This window comes from Muscardinus avellanarius (assembly GCF_963383645.1).
Source record: "Muscardinus avellanarius genome assembly, chromosome: 3".
Classification (NCBI taxonomy): Eukaryota; Metazoa; Chordata; class Mammalia; order Rodentia; family Gliridae; genus Muscardinus; species Muscardinus avellanarius.
In genome coordinates, this window is record NC_137788.1 from 823014 (window position 1) to 837975 (window position 14962).

The 14962-nt window shown below is 46.2% G+C and overlaps 1 protein-coding gene across 1 annotated transcript in view; it reads right to left on the reverse strand.

Moving 5' to 3' along the window:
- The window catches only part of GNB1 (G protein subunit beta 1), a gene marked incomplete at its 3' end in the record, with an annotated part of 87205 nt that overhangs the window by 36546 nt on the left and 35697 nt on the right, over positions 1-14962 (reverse strand). Inside the window, exon 2 of the mRNA XM_080690602.1 lies at positions 10713-10760. The remainder of the gene's footprint in view (positions 1-10712; positions 10761-14962) is intronic.

Below are 14962 nucleotides of genomic sequence, written 5' to 3' on the forward strand. Positions count from 1 at the left end.
TTTCTCTTTCTCACTGGCCCATGTATGGAAATGTACCAGATGATTGTGCGATGCACTTTCCCTGCCCATGATGAGCACTCAGCCCCAGCAGCTAGGCAGGTGGGCAGCACGTGTGCAGCCAGGGGCAGCAGACGCTGTGACGAGGGAAGGTGAAGCAAGCGGGCGCAGACAAGCATAGAAAGCACCATGCCTTTCCGTGCACGGAGAGGACAGACAGCAACGCCGCCACAAGCTATCTATCTTATTTTGAATAAGCAAGATGCGAACATTGTTGGTTTTGGAGAGAGGTACAAGATGAGCAGACCGGCTGTTCTTCCTCCTGTCCTTCATAGGCAGCCTGCTTTCTATGGGTCTCAATACTAACAATCTCATCCAGGCCCTAGAGCCAAGGAACATTTGCATACTTTTCTCTGCACTTTTGGATTAAAAAAAAAAGTAATGTTAACTTTTCACAGTTCCTGGATGAGATGTAATGTATCAGTAAGAGTAATAAAACCAGAAATACTTTGAGGGGATGCTTATTATATATTAAATGAAAAATTATGCATGTAGTAATTTCAGCGGTTTTAGAAGAACAAACATAAAGACTAATCGCATTTGTACTAGAATTATTATCGTGTTTTTCTAGTCAACCTCCCAATATCGGTAATGCTATCTCACTATTTTGGGGGGAAATGTATGTTCCGGTCTTACTTACATTCAGTCGCTTCTGCTTTGCTCTTCGCTGTCCTTATAGTCCCCCTGCCCTTCTGGGAAACCCCACCATGGGATCTGCCTGCGGCGGCTGCTCTCCTCCAGCACAGGCCTGGGTAAGCTCTGGCCGTGCTGAGGCTGCACTTTCCAGTCTAATCCACTAAGACAGTGCCTGCTGAGGTCTCACGTCTTCCGTTCGTGACCCACATCTGCCAGTAGCTTTTATTTGGAACTTCTGCTTTAGAAATACTTTTCATAGAAACTTAAATAAAAGCACTGAGGGTAAGGCGCTAGCTCAGTGCCTACCATGCAAGAAGCCCTGGGCTTAATCCCCAGGAGCATGTTTTTTTAAAAAAAATGTACTAAAGGAATCCTAGAAGGGACATGCTAGAAGTGCCCAGAGCCTCAGAGCATAGGCAGCAAAAATAATAATCTGGCTACAAGTGTACTAATGACAAAAAGGTGCATACGTCGAAAAATAATTTCAGACTCTGGTTCTGCTAGTGTGAAGAACATGACCCTCAGCCAAAGCATTTTCACTGTGATCTGGCTCCTATAAAACGGGAACAGTATTATTATCTGAAACAGGGCTAAAACGAAAATTAAAAGAGCAGCTCAGCCCGAAAGGGCTCCGCAAGCCTTGGGAGATTAAACTATCAAGTGTCCCGCTCGCGGGAGCAGCCTCAGGCCTACGGCTGATATCTGAGTGAACGGACGGCAGGAACGCTAGCAGTGTTTGACATGCTCCTTGCAAGAGCATGAGCTCACAAGTCCAGCTCTTGAATGACAGCAGTGCCCAGGAGGCTGGTACCAGAGAGTGGAGAAGACAGAGGCGTGTGTCCACAATGCAAGGAGGCGTGCCAATACAAAGAGCCTGCAAAACACTGCAGGACAGACCTGGGGGGGTGGCTGGTTTGTCTTTAACAAAAACAAGGGAAGAGTAAGGGAGATTGATGGATTAAGATAGTTAAGACCCTCCAACCAACCGGAATTCAGACTCTACTTGAAATTCATTCAAGACAAGAGTAAAGCCGAATCAAAGAAAACATCACCTAAGACACACTGGAATCTGAACACAGACAGGGTAGCTCGACAGGAAGAAATCACAAATAAACTTTCCAGGTGTGATAATGCGCTCCATTTGGATAATGGGTTTTTGTCATTTAGAGATACACACTGGACTTCTTTTTCCTTTTGGTGGTACTGGGGGTACTGTCAGGGGTGTTCTCTCTCTGAACTACACCCAGTCCTATCTATTGTTGTTACTGGAGATTGAAGCCAGGGGCATTCTACCTCCAAGTTACACCCTCAGCACTCTTAATTTTTTTTGAAATACGGTCTTGCTATGTTGCTGAGAGTATTGCTAGGTTGCCGAGGCTGGTCTCCAACCTGCGATCCTCCTATCTCAGCCTCCCAAGTACTAGCACACCTGGCTCAGGAATGTTCTCTTAATTCTCTTCTACTTGTCAAAACCCTACATCTCCCACTAGCCCTTCCCTTTCCGGTATGTAGCTCACCTCTGGGCGCCTCAGGCTCTGAATCTGCTGCCTGGCTCCCTCCCCTTCCCTCCGACACTTCTGGTGGATTCTCATTCTCGTATACAGAAGGACTCAGCCAAGGTCTGACCACGATGTGACGTGGGCAGGAGAGCAACGATCTGAACGTAGAAGGTGCGTGAGTGTGCTTTTTAATATGGTGAAAGGTAGCCCACCAGGAGGGATCTGTCCTAGGTGTGTGGTTCCCTCCACATTAACCAAGAGCACTCCAAGAGCCAACAGCACACCCTCTCCAAGAAAGGAAACACAAGCATGACTGTACTCAGCACACACAAATTCCTCCTGATATACCTTTTGTGTGTGTGTGTGGTATTGGGGGTTGAATTCAGGGCATTCTACCTCCAAGCTAAAACCCCAGCCCTGTTTTATTTTGAAACAGGGTCTCAGTAAATTGTGAAGAGGTCACAAAGTTGCAGAGGCTGGCCACAAACTTGCAGTCCTCCTGTCTCAGCCTCCTAAGTACTGTAAGTATGAGTGTGCACCACACCTGGCTCATATAGCATTATTTTTGCAGTGGATATAGTACAGCCCATTTTCTTTTCTTTTTTTTTGTTCTGGTGATACTGGGGGCGGAACCCCAGGGCTTTCTACCTCCAGGCTATACTCCCAGCTCTATTTTATACTTTATTTTGAAACAGGGTCTCATTAAGTTGCTGAGAGCCTAAGTAGATGAGGCTGGCTTCGAACCTGTGCAATCCTCCTGCCTCAGCCTCCCAAGCGCGGGGATTCCAAGCGTACAGATCCAGCTCCCATTTGCTTGTCTGTCTGTCTGTCTGTCTGTCTTTCTTTCTTTCTTTCTTTCTGTTTGCGGGTCTGGGGATGAAACCCAGGGGCATTTGACCTCCTAGCTACACCCCCTGCCCAATTTTTAATTCTTTATTTTGAAACAGGGTCTCACTAAGTTGCAGAGGGCCTCCCTAAGTAGCTGAGGCTGTCCGTGAACCACGATCCTCTGGTCTCAGCCTCCCAAATGCTGAGATTACAAGTGTGCGCCACCACGCCCGGCTTCTTCCTTATTTATTTATTTATTTATTTATTTATTTATTAAAGTACCACGGATCCTGTGATTCTCCTGTCTCAGAGTCCCATATTGGGATTACAAGTGTGTGCAACCATACCTGGCATCCCATTTGCTTTCTGGTCAGACTTAGAGTCAGAGTTGAGTTCCAAGAAATATAATTCTTTTTTCTTTTAAATAAATTATATATATATATATATATATATTTATATTTTTTTGGGGGGGTACAGGGGTTCCTGGAAGCCCTTCTACCTCCGGGCTACACTCCCAGACCTATTTTATTCTTTTTTATTTTTGGAAACAGGGTATCTTAAGCCAGCGGGGCTGGCTTCGAACCAGCGCAATCCTCCTGTCTCTGCCTCCCAAGCATGGGGATTACAAGCGTGCACCACCACGCCCGGCTAAGTATAATTTTTTAAAGCCAAGCATGGTGGCGCAAACTTGTACCCAGTACTTGGGAGGCTGAGACAGAAGGATCACAGGTTTGCAGCCAGTCTCAGCAACTTGTGAAGCCCTTTGCAACTTAGTGAGACCGTTTCAAAATAAAGAATAAAAATTAGCCATATAGTGGCACATGCTTGTAATCCCAGCATTTGGGAGGCTGAGACAGGAGGATCACAGTTCGTAGACAGCCTCAGCTGCTACTTAGTGAGGCCCTTTGCAACTCAGTGAGACCCTGTTTCAAAATAAAGACTAGGGTTGGAGATGTCGGTTGGAGGTAGAACGCCCCTGGGCTCCATACCCAGTAGCACAAAAAATTAAAAAGAATAAAAAATAGGGCTGGGGATGTAGCTTAGAGGTAGAATGCCCCTGAGTTCCATCCCCAGTACCACACAAACACACCAAAGAAGAATAAAAACCAGGGCTGGGGGAGTAACTTGGAAGCAGAATGCCCTTGGGTTCAATCTATAGTACCGCAAAAAAAGACACACACACACACACACACACACACACACACACACACACACACACACTTCTTTTGGAGCTACACCCCAGCTCTTTTTATTTTGAGACAGGATCTCACTAAGTTGCTGCAGCTGGTTCTGTCTCAGCCTCTCAAAAGCCCTGGATTAAGGCATGTGCTGGGCAGCCCCAGTTGGATCCAGGCACTTTGGAAAAGAAAGGTGCCTACAATTTACCCCCAGGTCTCCACTGTAATGCATGAGCACTTGCTCTGCCACAGGCAGTGGTCTCAGTACATCCCGCTCTACTGTCCCCTCCCTCCAGCGCCCCACAAGCTCACAGGTTGGTTAAGGACCACGCCCAAGGTTACAGCTCCAGGCTGAAGCCAGGCTTCCAAATGACCACCTCCCTGCCAGGCTCTGCCTCTGGTCAGAGGACAAGCAGAGCTCACTTTCTTAGCTGCCTGCTCCCTCCCAGCACTCCAAAGGACAAGCTCTCCTGCTGAAGTTGTGGTGGCAGCTGACACCCAGTCTTTTCTGCCCAGACAAAATGCTGGCCTTTCTTTTTTTTACTTCAGGCTCCCCATCTGGGTGGAGTAAGTGGTCCTCATCTCCGCACTTCCAAGGACAGCACTTTAAAATTACTTCCTAGCTAGCACGCTAACTAGTGCTAGCGTGTCTGGATGTATCACCTTAAATTGCCTCTTTCAGCCAGTCATCTCCCTAAACTAGTGTTGGCCAATGCAAACACAATGTGAGCCACACAGGTAAAAATTTTTTTTTTTTGGTGGTACTGGGGGTGGAATCCAGGAGCTTTTCTACCTCCGGGCTATACTCCAAGACCTTTTTTATATTTTATTTGGAAACAGGGTCTCACTAAGCTGCTGAGAGCCTCACTAAGTAGCGGAGGCTGGCTTCGAACCCATGCGATCCTCCTGTCTCAGCCTCCCAAGCGCAGGGATTACAAGCGTGCGCCACCACACAGGTAATTTTTAATTTTCTAGTGCCTTTAACATTTAAAAAAAGGAAGGAAAAAAAAAAGCCAGGCATGGTGGTACACACCTGCAATTCCAGTATTTGGAAAGCTGACACAGGAAGGCCGCAGGTTCAAGACCAGCCTCAACAACTTAGTAAGATCCTATTTCCAAATAAAAAATAAAACAGGTCTGGGGGTAAGAGCTTGAAAGTAGAAGGTCTAATATATTTAATCAAATATATAAAGTTACTTCAACATATCATCAATATAAAACAATCCTAATTAAACAATCCTAAGAAGCATTTCACAGCCATCTGTCGTGCACCTGCGGTATATACCCGCACATCAGGTAGGACAGCACAGCCGCTCCTACCTGAAGACTCACCTTTCGCCCACACAGCACACTCGCCTGGGGCACCACACTGCCGCATCTGTCTTAGGTACTAGTACAAGCCCAGTCCTCTCCACAGGAAACTGTCGCATTCCAGAGGCCAGGCACGATGAGGGGTCGTCCCTGGCTGAATGTCACCTCCTTCGCACCAGGCACAGCCTGCTCACATACCTAGCAGACCTGGGCAATATAAAGTAAGAGCAGCCATCCAGCCGGGCGTGGTGGCACACGCTTGTAATCCCCGCACTTGGGAGGCGGAGACAGGAGGATCGCGCAGGTTCGAAGCCAGCCGCGCGGGCTGGCTTAGGAGACCCTGTTTCCAAATAAAAATGTAAAAATAGGTCTGGGAGTGTAGCCCGGAGGTAGAAGGGCTTCCAGGAACCCCAGTACCACCAAAAAAAAAAAAAAAAAAAAAAAAAAAAAAGAGCAGCCATCCTGGCACAAGAAGGACGTGCCTGGAGAGCCACAGCTCAGGGTGCAGGCCGCAAAGCCAGCAGCTATCTCCTCGCTTTGGTTGCTCTCAACTCGGAAACCACTAACCCTCCACATATGACCTTGCATCTTTCCCGCCACCCCTCCTCAGCTGTCCTGGTCTGCCCTGGACACCTTCTGCTTCCAGGGTTGAGCACAGAACCTAGCACACCTTAGGTGGTCAAAAATCTCTCCAAAAATACACCTGCAGACTTGTTCATAATTGCTGGGAACCCTAGAATAAACGATGCCTACCCAAAAGGAAATCCTCACAGGAAGGGGGGGGACCTCCCTATCATGCGGCCCAGGCTAACACTAAGTACCTTTTATTTGTACTGGGGGTTGAACCCAGAGGCAGTCTATCTCCAAGCTACACCCCCAGACCACTTGTATTTCTTCTTTTTTTTTGCAAGTCTGGCCTTGCCCTATTTTTTATTCTCTATTTTGAAACAGGGTCTCACTAAGTTGCAAAGGGCCTCACTAAGTATTTGAGGCTGTCAGCGAACCGTGATCCTCCCATCTTAGCCTCCCGAATGCTGGGATTAAAAACCACACGTGGCTCCAATTTTATTTCTTATTTGGAAACGGTCTCGCTAGGTTGATGAACATCTCACTACCTGCTAAAGCTGAACTCTAACCTGTGATCCTCCTGTCTGAGCCTCCCAAGTACTAGGATTACAAGCGTGTACCACCACACCCAGCTGCCGAAGCACCTTTTTTAAAATTTTATTTATTTGTTTGTTTGTTTGTTTGTTTGTTTGTTTTTGCAGGTCTGGGGATGGAACCCAGGGGCATTCAACCTCTGAGCTACACCCTCTGCCCTATTTTGTATTCTTTATTTTGAAACAGGGTCTCACCAAGTTACGGAGTAGCTCACTAAGTAGCTGAGGCTGTCCACGAACACCGATCCTTCTACCTCAGCCTCCCAAATGCTGGGATAACAAGGGTGTGCCACCTCGCCCGGCTGCCAAGCACCTTTTTAAAGGTGTAAATCCCTCAAGTTGAGGGCAATCTGCTTCACCATGCCACTGGCACCCCACTATGGAGAAAATCGGCTTCCACATTTACTTCCTACAAACATGAAGAACAGTGTTTTTCCTGGCATTTGCACATCCCACCCGCCTACACAGGATTCATGGCACTTGACAACTGTAGGAGGTACTGTGTCATGTGTGGCCGGAACACTGCAAGCCCAGGGTTCCAGTCCCAACTCTACCCCTTGTCACTATGTAAGCTCAGGTAATGTCCCTGCTCCCAGCCGCTGTGCCAAAGTGAAGACAGCAACAGTCCCTACTGCACCTGCTACAAGAGTCAGACCCCCTGAGGCCAGGCATGGCGGCACACGCTTGTGACCCCAAGATAGGAGGATCACAGCTTCAAAGACAACCTCAGTGAGTTGCAAAGGGCTTCACTAAGTAGCTGAGGCTGTCCGCGAACTGTGATCCTCTTTTTCAGCTCCCCAAATGCTGGGTTTAAAAGAATGAGCCAGCAGGGCGTGGTGGCGCACACTTGTAATTCCTGCGCTTGGGAGGCGGAGAGAGGAGGACTGCACAGGTTCAAAGCCACCCTCACTGGCCTAAGAGACCCTGTTTCCAAATTTAAAAAAATATAAAAAATAGGTGTCTGGGAGTGTAGCCTGGAAGTAGAAGGGTTTTCAGGAACCCCAGTGCCACAAAAAAAAAAAAAAAAAAAAAAAAAACATGAGCCACCACATCCAGCTTACCAATACAAAAATTTATTTATTTTTAACTTTTTTTTTTTTTGAGGTACCAGGGATGGAACCCAGGGGCACTCTACCTCCAATCTATACCTCCCAGCCCTATTTTTTATTCTTTATTTTGAAATAGGGTCTCACTGAGTTGCAGAGGGCCTCACTAAGTAGCTGAGGCTGTCTTCCAACCACGATCCTCCTGTCTCAGTCTCCCAAATGCTGGGATTACAAGCATGCACCATATTTAAAAAGGAAACTCTAAGCCCGGTGTAGTGGTGCACGCTTATAATTCCAGCATTTGGGAGGCTGAAACAGGAGGATCTGTGTTCACGGCCAGCCTGAGCTATTTAGTGAGGCCCTTTGCAACTCAGTGAGATCCTGTTTCAATATAAAGAATAAAAAATAGGGCTAGAAGTGTAGCTCAGATGTCAAAAAACCCTGTGTTCCATTCCCAATACCACAAAAAAAATAATAAATTTTGTATTGGTGCACTGCCATTATACAGGATTCTAAGGTTGATAGTGATACATTAATATTTGTATACAACATTATTTGGTCCATGTCTTCCCCCATACCTTCCCTTTGCCTTGAAAAGTTGCTTAGGTAATCTAGATACAAGTCGTCTAGAAGATATTTTTACTGGTCTCCATCTCTGTCCGTCTGTCCGTCCCTTTCTTTCTACTGGGGATTGAACCCAGAAGCATTCTAACTCCTAGCTGTGCCCCCAGCCCTCACTTACTGCTGAGGCTGGCTCTGAGCCTGGGCTCCTGTCTCAGATCTCAGGTACTGGGATTACAGAAGTGTGCCACCATACCAGCTAATGGCTTTATCTTCATCCTCATGGTCAGTTCTCTCTCCTGCTGGTGTTTATCTTCTATTCTCTAACAGTGTCTTCCACAGTTTTTAATTTTGATGAAGTCCAATTTGTAAATGTATTCTTGTATGAATTCTGTCATATCTTAAAAAAAATTCTGCCTCACCCTACATTTCAGCAATTTTCTTTCTTTTAGAGGTATTCCAATTTTAGGTTTGACACAAAGGCCTACCATTTATCTTTTATTTATTTTGTGTATGTGTGCTGGTGATTGAACCCAGAGGTACTCTAATTGTGAGCTATACCGCTAGCCCTTTTTTTTTTTTAAAAGGTCTTGCTAGGATGACTGTGGTTCACAAACAGCCTCAGCTACTTAGTGAGGCCCTTAACAATTCAGTGAGACCCTGTTAACAAAATAAAGAATAAAAAATAGCTCTGGGGGTATAACTTGGAGGTAGAATGGCCCTGGGTTCCATCCCCAGTACAATCAATCAATAAATGTCTTAGCTAAGTTGCTGAGGCTGTCCTTGAACCTATGATCTTCCTGCCTAAGCCTCTCAAATCCTGGGATTATAGATTTATGTCACTGCACTCAGCTGCCATCTATCTTGAACTAATTTTTGAGGGAGGTGCCAAGATGACCTCTGCTTCCAATGAATGCCCAACTGTTCTAGCACCTAACTGTTCATTCAATTTAGTTTTGGCTGGGCATGGTGGCGCACACTTGTAATCTCAGCATTTGGGAGGCTGAGACCAGATGATCATGGTTTGCAGATACCCTCAGCTACTTAATGAGGCCCTCGCAACTTAGTGAGACCCTGTTTCAAAATAAAGAATAAAAATTAGGGCAAGGGTTTGTAGCTTGGAGGTCGAATGCCCCTGGGTTCCATCTCCAGATCCGCAAAAAATTAAATAAATAAATAAATAAATAAATAAATAAATAAATAAATACAATTTAGTTTTGCTTTTTAATTTGGTTTTTTTTTTTTTTTTTTTTTTTGCAGTACTGACGATAAAACCCAGGGGAATTCTACCTCTGAGCTACACCCCCAGCCCTATTTTTATCCTTAATTTTTGAAACAGGGTCTCACTAAGTTGCAGAGGGTCTCAGTTAGTAGCTGAGGCTCTCCACAAACAGCTATCCTCCTGTCTCAGCCTCCCAAATGCTAGGCTTACAAGCGTGTACCACCACACTCGGCTTTTATTTGAAGTTATCTTAAAATTCAAAGACTTAAGAGAACAATACAAAGAAATTATATACCTTCACCAAGATTCACCATTACCCCCCATCAAGACACATCTGCTGCCGGGTATGGTGGTGCACACTTGTAATCCCTGAGCTTGGGAGGTGGAGACAGGAGGATTGCGCAGGTTCGAAGCCAGCCTCGCTGGCTTGAGAGACCCTGTTTCCAAATAAAATAAAAAATAGGTCTGGGAGTGTAGCCCAGAGGTAGAAGGGTTCCATCCCCAGTACCACCAAAAAAAAAAAAAAAGACACATCTGCTACATCGCCCTAACTTTATACAAGACATAGGGACTTCTTTCCTGAATTATGTGCCCCTTACTTTTGTCTATATCAGATGTTGGCATTCCAAATCTGATTTGAAAACAGGACTATACTGCTTTCAAATGAAAACAGATGAAGAAACACCGCTCTAGTCCAGCATATAAGCCACAACCTCTTGGACCCTGAAGCCTTCCCACCTGAACACTGAATGGAGGTAGGGGTTTCACCATGTCACAGACTGGCCCCAAACTCCTGGACTCAAGCAATACTCCCGCCTCAGGCTCAGGTGTGTGCAATTGTGCTGGGAGATAAATGGAAGTGAGCTTTGTAAGAAAACATCCTTCTAAAGAGCAATTTATTCTGAAAACCAGCTTAGGGCTTAAAAAGAAGACATGGTCAGGAAAGGAAAAAAGGAAAAGAGACCAGCGGTATAGTCTAGTATTACAGTGTTTGTTTGGCACTGAGATGGATCCCCAATACTGCCCTCTATACACACAGGAAAACCTGAAGAAATGTAAATGTTGTATTTTAAAAACTGATGAGGCTGGGTGTGGTGGCACATGCTTGTAATAGCCGGGAGGTAGAAGGGTTTTTAGGAACCCCAGTACCACCAAAAAAAAAAAAAAAAAAAAAAAAAAAACTGATGAGTATCAACGTATAAACATGAAATTACCTTGATTCAGAAGTGCTTCTGGCTGGTCTCCAACACATGTAAATTCGTCTGTAATAAACAGAAATGGTTATTTGCATTGTGCTATGGTTGTGATGAAAATATTTTGCCCAGTTACATTTTAAGAGCACTTAAATCTATTCCCTGTTACTGTGCCTCCCCTTAAACCGCTTCACTTAGTAAATGTAATTTTTTTTGCAGTAGGAAGGATTAAGGGGGGTGGGGTTCTACCTCTGAGATACCCCCTCGCCCCATTTAACTTTTTTAAAAATTTTGGAAACATCTAAGTTTACTGCACACTGGCCCCTAACATGTGATCCTCCTGTCTCAGTCTCCCAAGCACCAGGCTTATCTTTGTCAGCCATCGTGCTTGCAGCACTTTATCTTTCCTTTTAAAACACCCTGAGCCAGGCGTGGTGGGCACGCTTGTAATCCCCACGCTTGGGAGGCTGAGACAGGAGGATCACACGGGTTCGAAGCCAGCCTCCGCTATTTAGTGAGGCTCTCAGCAACTTAATGAGACCCTGTTTCCATAAAATATAAAATAGGTCTGGGAGTATAGCTCGGAGGTAGAAAGCCTCTGGGTTCCACCCCCAGTACCACCAAAAAAAAAAAACACACACACACACACAAAAAAAAACACGCTAAGAAGCTGGGCGTGGTGGCTCACGCTTGTAATCCCTGCGCTTGGGAGGCTGAGACAGGAGGATCGCACAGGTTTGAAACCAGCCTCACTGGCTTAAGAGACCCTGTTTCCAAATAAAAAATATAAAGTAGGTCTGGGAGTGTAGCCTGGGGGTAGAAGGGTTTCCAGGAACCCTAGTACCACCAAAAACAAACAAAATATACCCTAAGAGATCTGATTAACTTATAAAAACCCTCAGAGAACTGAGTGTGGTGGCGCATGCTTGTAATTCCAGTTCTTGGGAGGCTGAGACAGGAGGATGGTAGGTTCGCTGACAGCCTCAGCAAACAGTGAGGCTCTCATCAGCCTAGCAAAACCCTGTTTCAAAAAATAAAATAAAATAGGGCTGAGGTAGTATAGCTGAGAGGTAGGATTCCCCTGGTTCAATACTCAGTGCCGTGGGGGGGGGGGAATACCACCTTGATTCATCTGAGAAAGGGGTGGGTTAGAGCTCTCTTACTGAAACCACTGCAGCTGTGGCTCTGAAGGCTGACCTGGCCACCCTGCCTCAAGTGCTCCGTCATGCATGGGACTCCACCCGACCCTAGGGAGCCTGGCCAGCCTACGTGGGGCCTTTCTGACCCAGGCCTCTCTTCCACCGACTGCCTTGGCTTCCTGTCCAGGACACAGCCTGGAATGAACACAAAGGTTACAGGAGAGGCTCCTGACTTCTCTCAACACACTACAACAGAAATATTTAATTCTAGACTTCTTCTGAAATATCTACTGACTTTCCCAGGAAGTTTCAAACATGTAAAGATGCTTTTGTAATCTCTCCCAAAATTAATCTGTGAGAAAAGACCATCTCTGGCTATTCTACAGGTTACCACCGAACCCGTCCATCAGTTAAGGAATTCCTGGGTCTAACTCATGCACACATCTAGTCTGAATTCAGAAGTGTCAACAAACTGTACTGACCCCCTTTTTTTTTTCTTTTGGTGGGGTCTGGGGATGGAACCCAGGGGCATTCAACTCTGAGCTACACCCCCTGCCCTATTTTTTATTCTTTATTTTGAAATAGGGTCTCACTGAGTTGTGGAGGGCCTCACTAAGTAGTAGCTGAGGCTGTCTGCGAACCACGATCCTCCAGTCTCAGCCTCCCGAATGCTGGGATTACAAGCGTGTGCCACCACGCCCGGTGAGGTCACATACATATTGTATAATCCCGTTTATATGGCGTCTACAGAATAGGTCAATCCATAAAGACAGAATGAAGTGGCTGTCGGGGGCTGTGTATGAGTTTACTAGGCAGTTTCTCCTGGGTGATGAAACTGTCGAATTAGGCAGAAGTAGTGGTTGCACAACATAGCAAATGTACTAAATGCCACTGAATTGTTCTCTTGAAAATGGCTTGATTTTATGTTTTATGAGTTTCACCTCAAAAAAGAAAAGGTAGGTGTGAAAGTGGAAGTTGGGGAACACAGAAGTTAATGAGTAAGTGCAAACTGCTGCCACCTACACAAGCCTCACTGCAAGGAGGTTCCCACGAGTGAGTCCCGAGGGCAGCGTCCTCAGGTCTCCAGCAGGATCTCAATGGGGCCTCTGACATTCACCCTAGGTGAGGCCGCTCTCAGCTGAAAGGGGTGTCCAACTGCTGCCAGATAGTCAGAAGCCCACAATATGAGCCTAAAGCATCACCACTACTTGTCCTCAAAGAAAACTGGGGGCTCAAAACATCTCACGACACAGCTGCACGACACCCGCTGGAGCAGAAGGTGCTATGGACAAGAGAGGTAGGCGCTAGTTACTAGGGAGTCCCAGGAGACGGAGTCCAGAGTGCCAAGAAGGTGGGCAGAAGAAATAAAAAGGGTTAGGAATGTAGCTCAGAGGTGGAAAAGCCCTCGTTCAATCACCAGCAGAAGGGAGGCCTAAGTTAAAGGACTGGGAATGCAGCTCAGTGTATGCGTAGCATGCACAAGACCTCGGGGGTCCATCTCCAGCATTCAAAAGGTTTGTTTTGGTAATGGAGATTTAATCCAGGGGGGTGTTCTACCTCCAGTCCAGACCCCTGGCCCATCTTAGTCTTTATTTTGAAACAGGCTCTCCTTGAGTTGCCGAGGGTCTTGCTAAACTGCTGAGGCTGGATTTTAATCCTCTTGTCTCAGCCTCCCAAGTACTGGGATTATAGGAATGCGCCACCACACTCTGATTACACACACACACACACACACACACACACACACACACACATATATAATTTGGTACAGGGGATTGAATCCAGAGGCATTCTACCTCTAGGCTTTTGGTGTTTTTTTTTTTGGAAACAGAACCAGGTAGATTCAGGCACGGTGATATTCCCCTGTAGTCCCTATACTTGGAATGGGAGGATCAAGGCCAGCCTCAGCAATCTTGCTAAAGCCCCAGCCTTTAGCAAGATTCTATTTGAAAATTTAAAAAGAAAACTGGTGCATGCTTGTAATCCCAGTACTTGGGAGGCAGAGACAGGAGGATCGCGTAGGTTCGAAGCCAGCCTCAGCAGCTTAGTAAGACTCTCGGCAACTTAGTGATTCTGTTTCCAAATAAAATATAAAAATAGGTCTGAGGGTGTAGTAGCTCGGAGGTAGAAGGCCCCTGGGTTCCATCTCTAGTACCACACAAAAAAAAAAAAAAGAAGAAAGAAAAAAATAAAAAGTAGCTGGGCGTGGTGGCGCACCTGTGTAATCCCAGTATTTGGGAGGCTAAGACCAGAGGATCTCAGTGCACAACCAGCCTCAGCTACTTAGTGACGCCCTCTGTAACTTAGCGAGACCCTATTTCAAAGTAAAGAATAAAAGAAATAGGGCAGGGGGAGGGTACAGCTCCTGAGTTCAGTCCCCAGGATGGCCCAGGCACACACAACGTCCACAGGGCTCCTGAAGTGGCTGCGGCTGGCCTCACAGCTATCCTCTCGTAGCCTCCAAGCCCTGGGATTAAAGGCAGACGCCACCAGAGCAGCTACGACTTTTTCATATTGGAGATTAAATCCAGGGCACTCTAAATCCAAGCTATCCCCTCACCCTGGCCTTTTTTGGGGGGAGTAACTGAGGATGGAACCAGGGGCACTATACCTCGGAGTTACACCCCAGCCCTATTTTTTCTTTATTTTAAAACAGGGTCTCACTGGGTTGCAAAGGGCCTAAGTAGCTGAGGCTATCTGTGAACTGCAATCCTCCTGTCTCAGCCTCTCAAATGCTGGGATTTAAGCGTGCACCACCACACCCGGCTCTGACCCTTTCTTTTTATTTTGAAACAGGGTCCTACTAAGTTGCTAGGGACCTTTCTAGATTCATTTCTTGACATGAGATCACTTTTGTGTCTTATAATTCTAGAGAAGAACAACAGAAACTGAAGCAAACAGCATTTATGGGCAGAATTAACATGGGCCTTTGTAGTGCCATTAGTATGTGGATACACTGGGCTCAGATTTCTCCACCGGTAAGATCCCTTCAACTTTTTGGCGTCAGGATACTTTTCTCAAACCTAGCTACTGGCACCTACTAGAGGAAAAACAGGGGCAGAGAAGCAAAGCACACAACTTCTATGTAGATTCACAGAGCATAAGGACAACTAGGCAGACTGCCTCATCTTA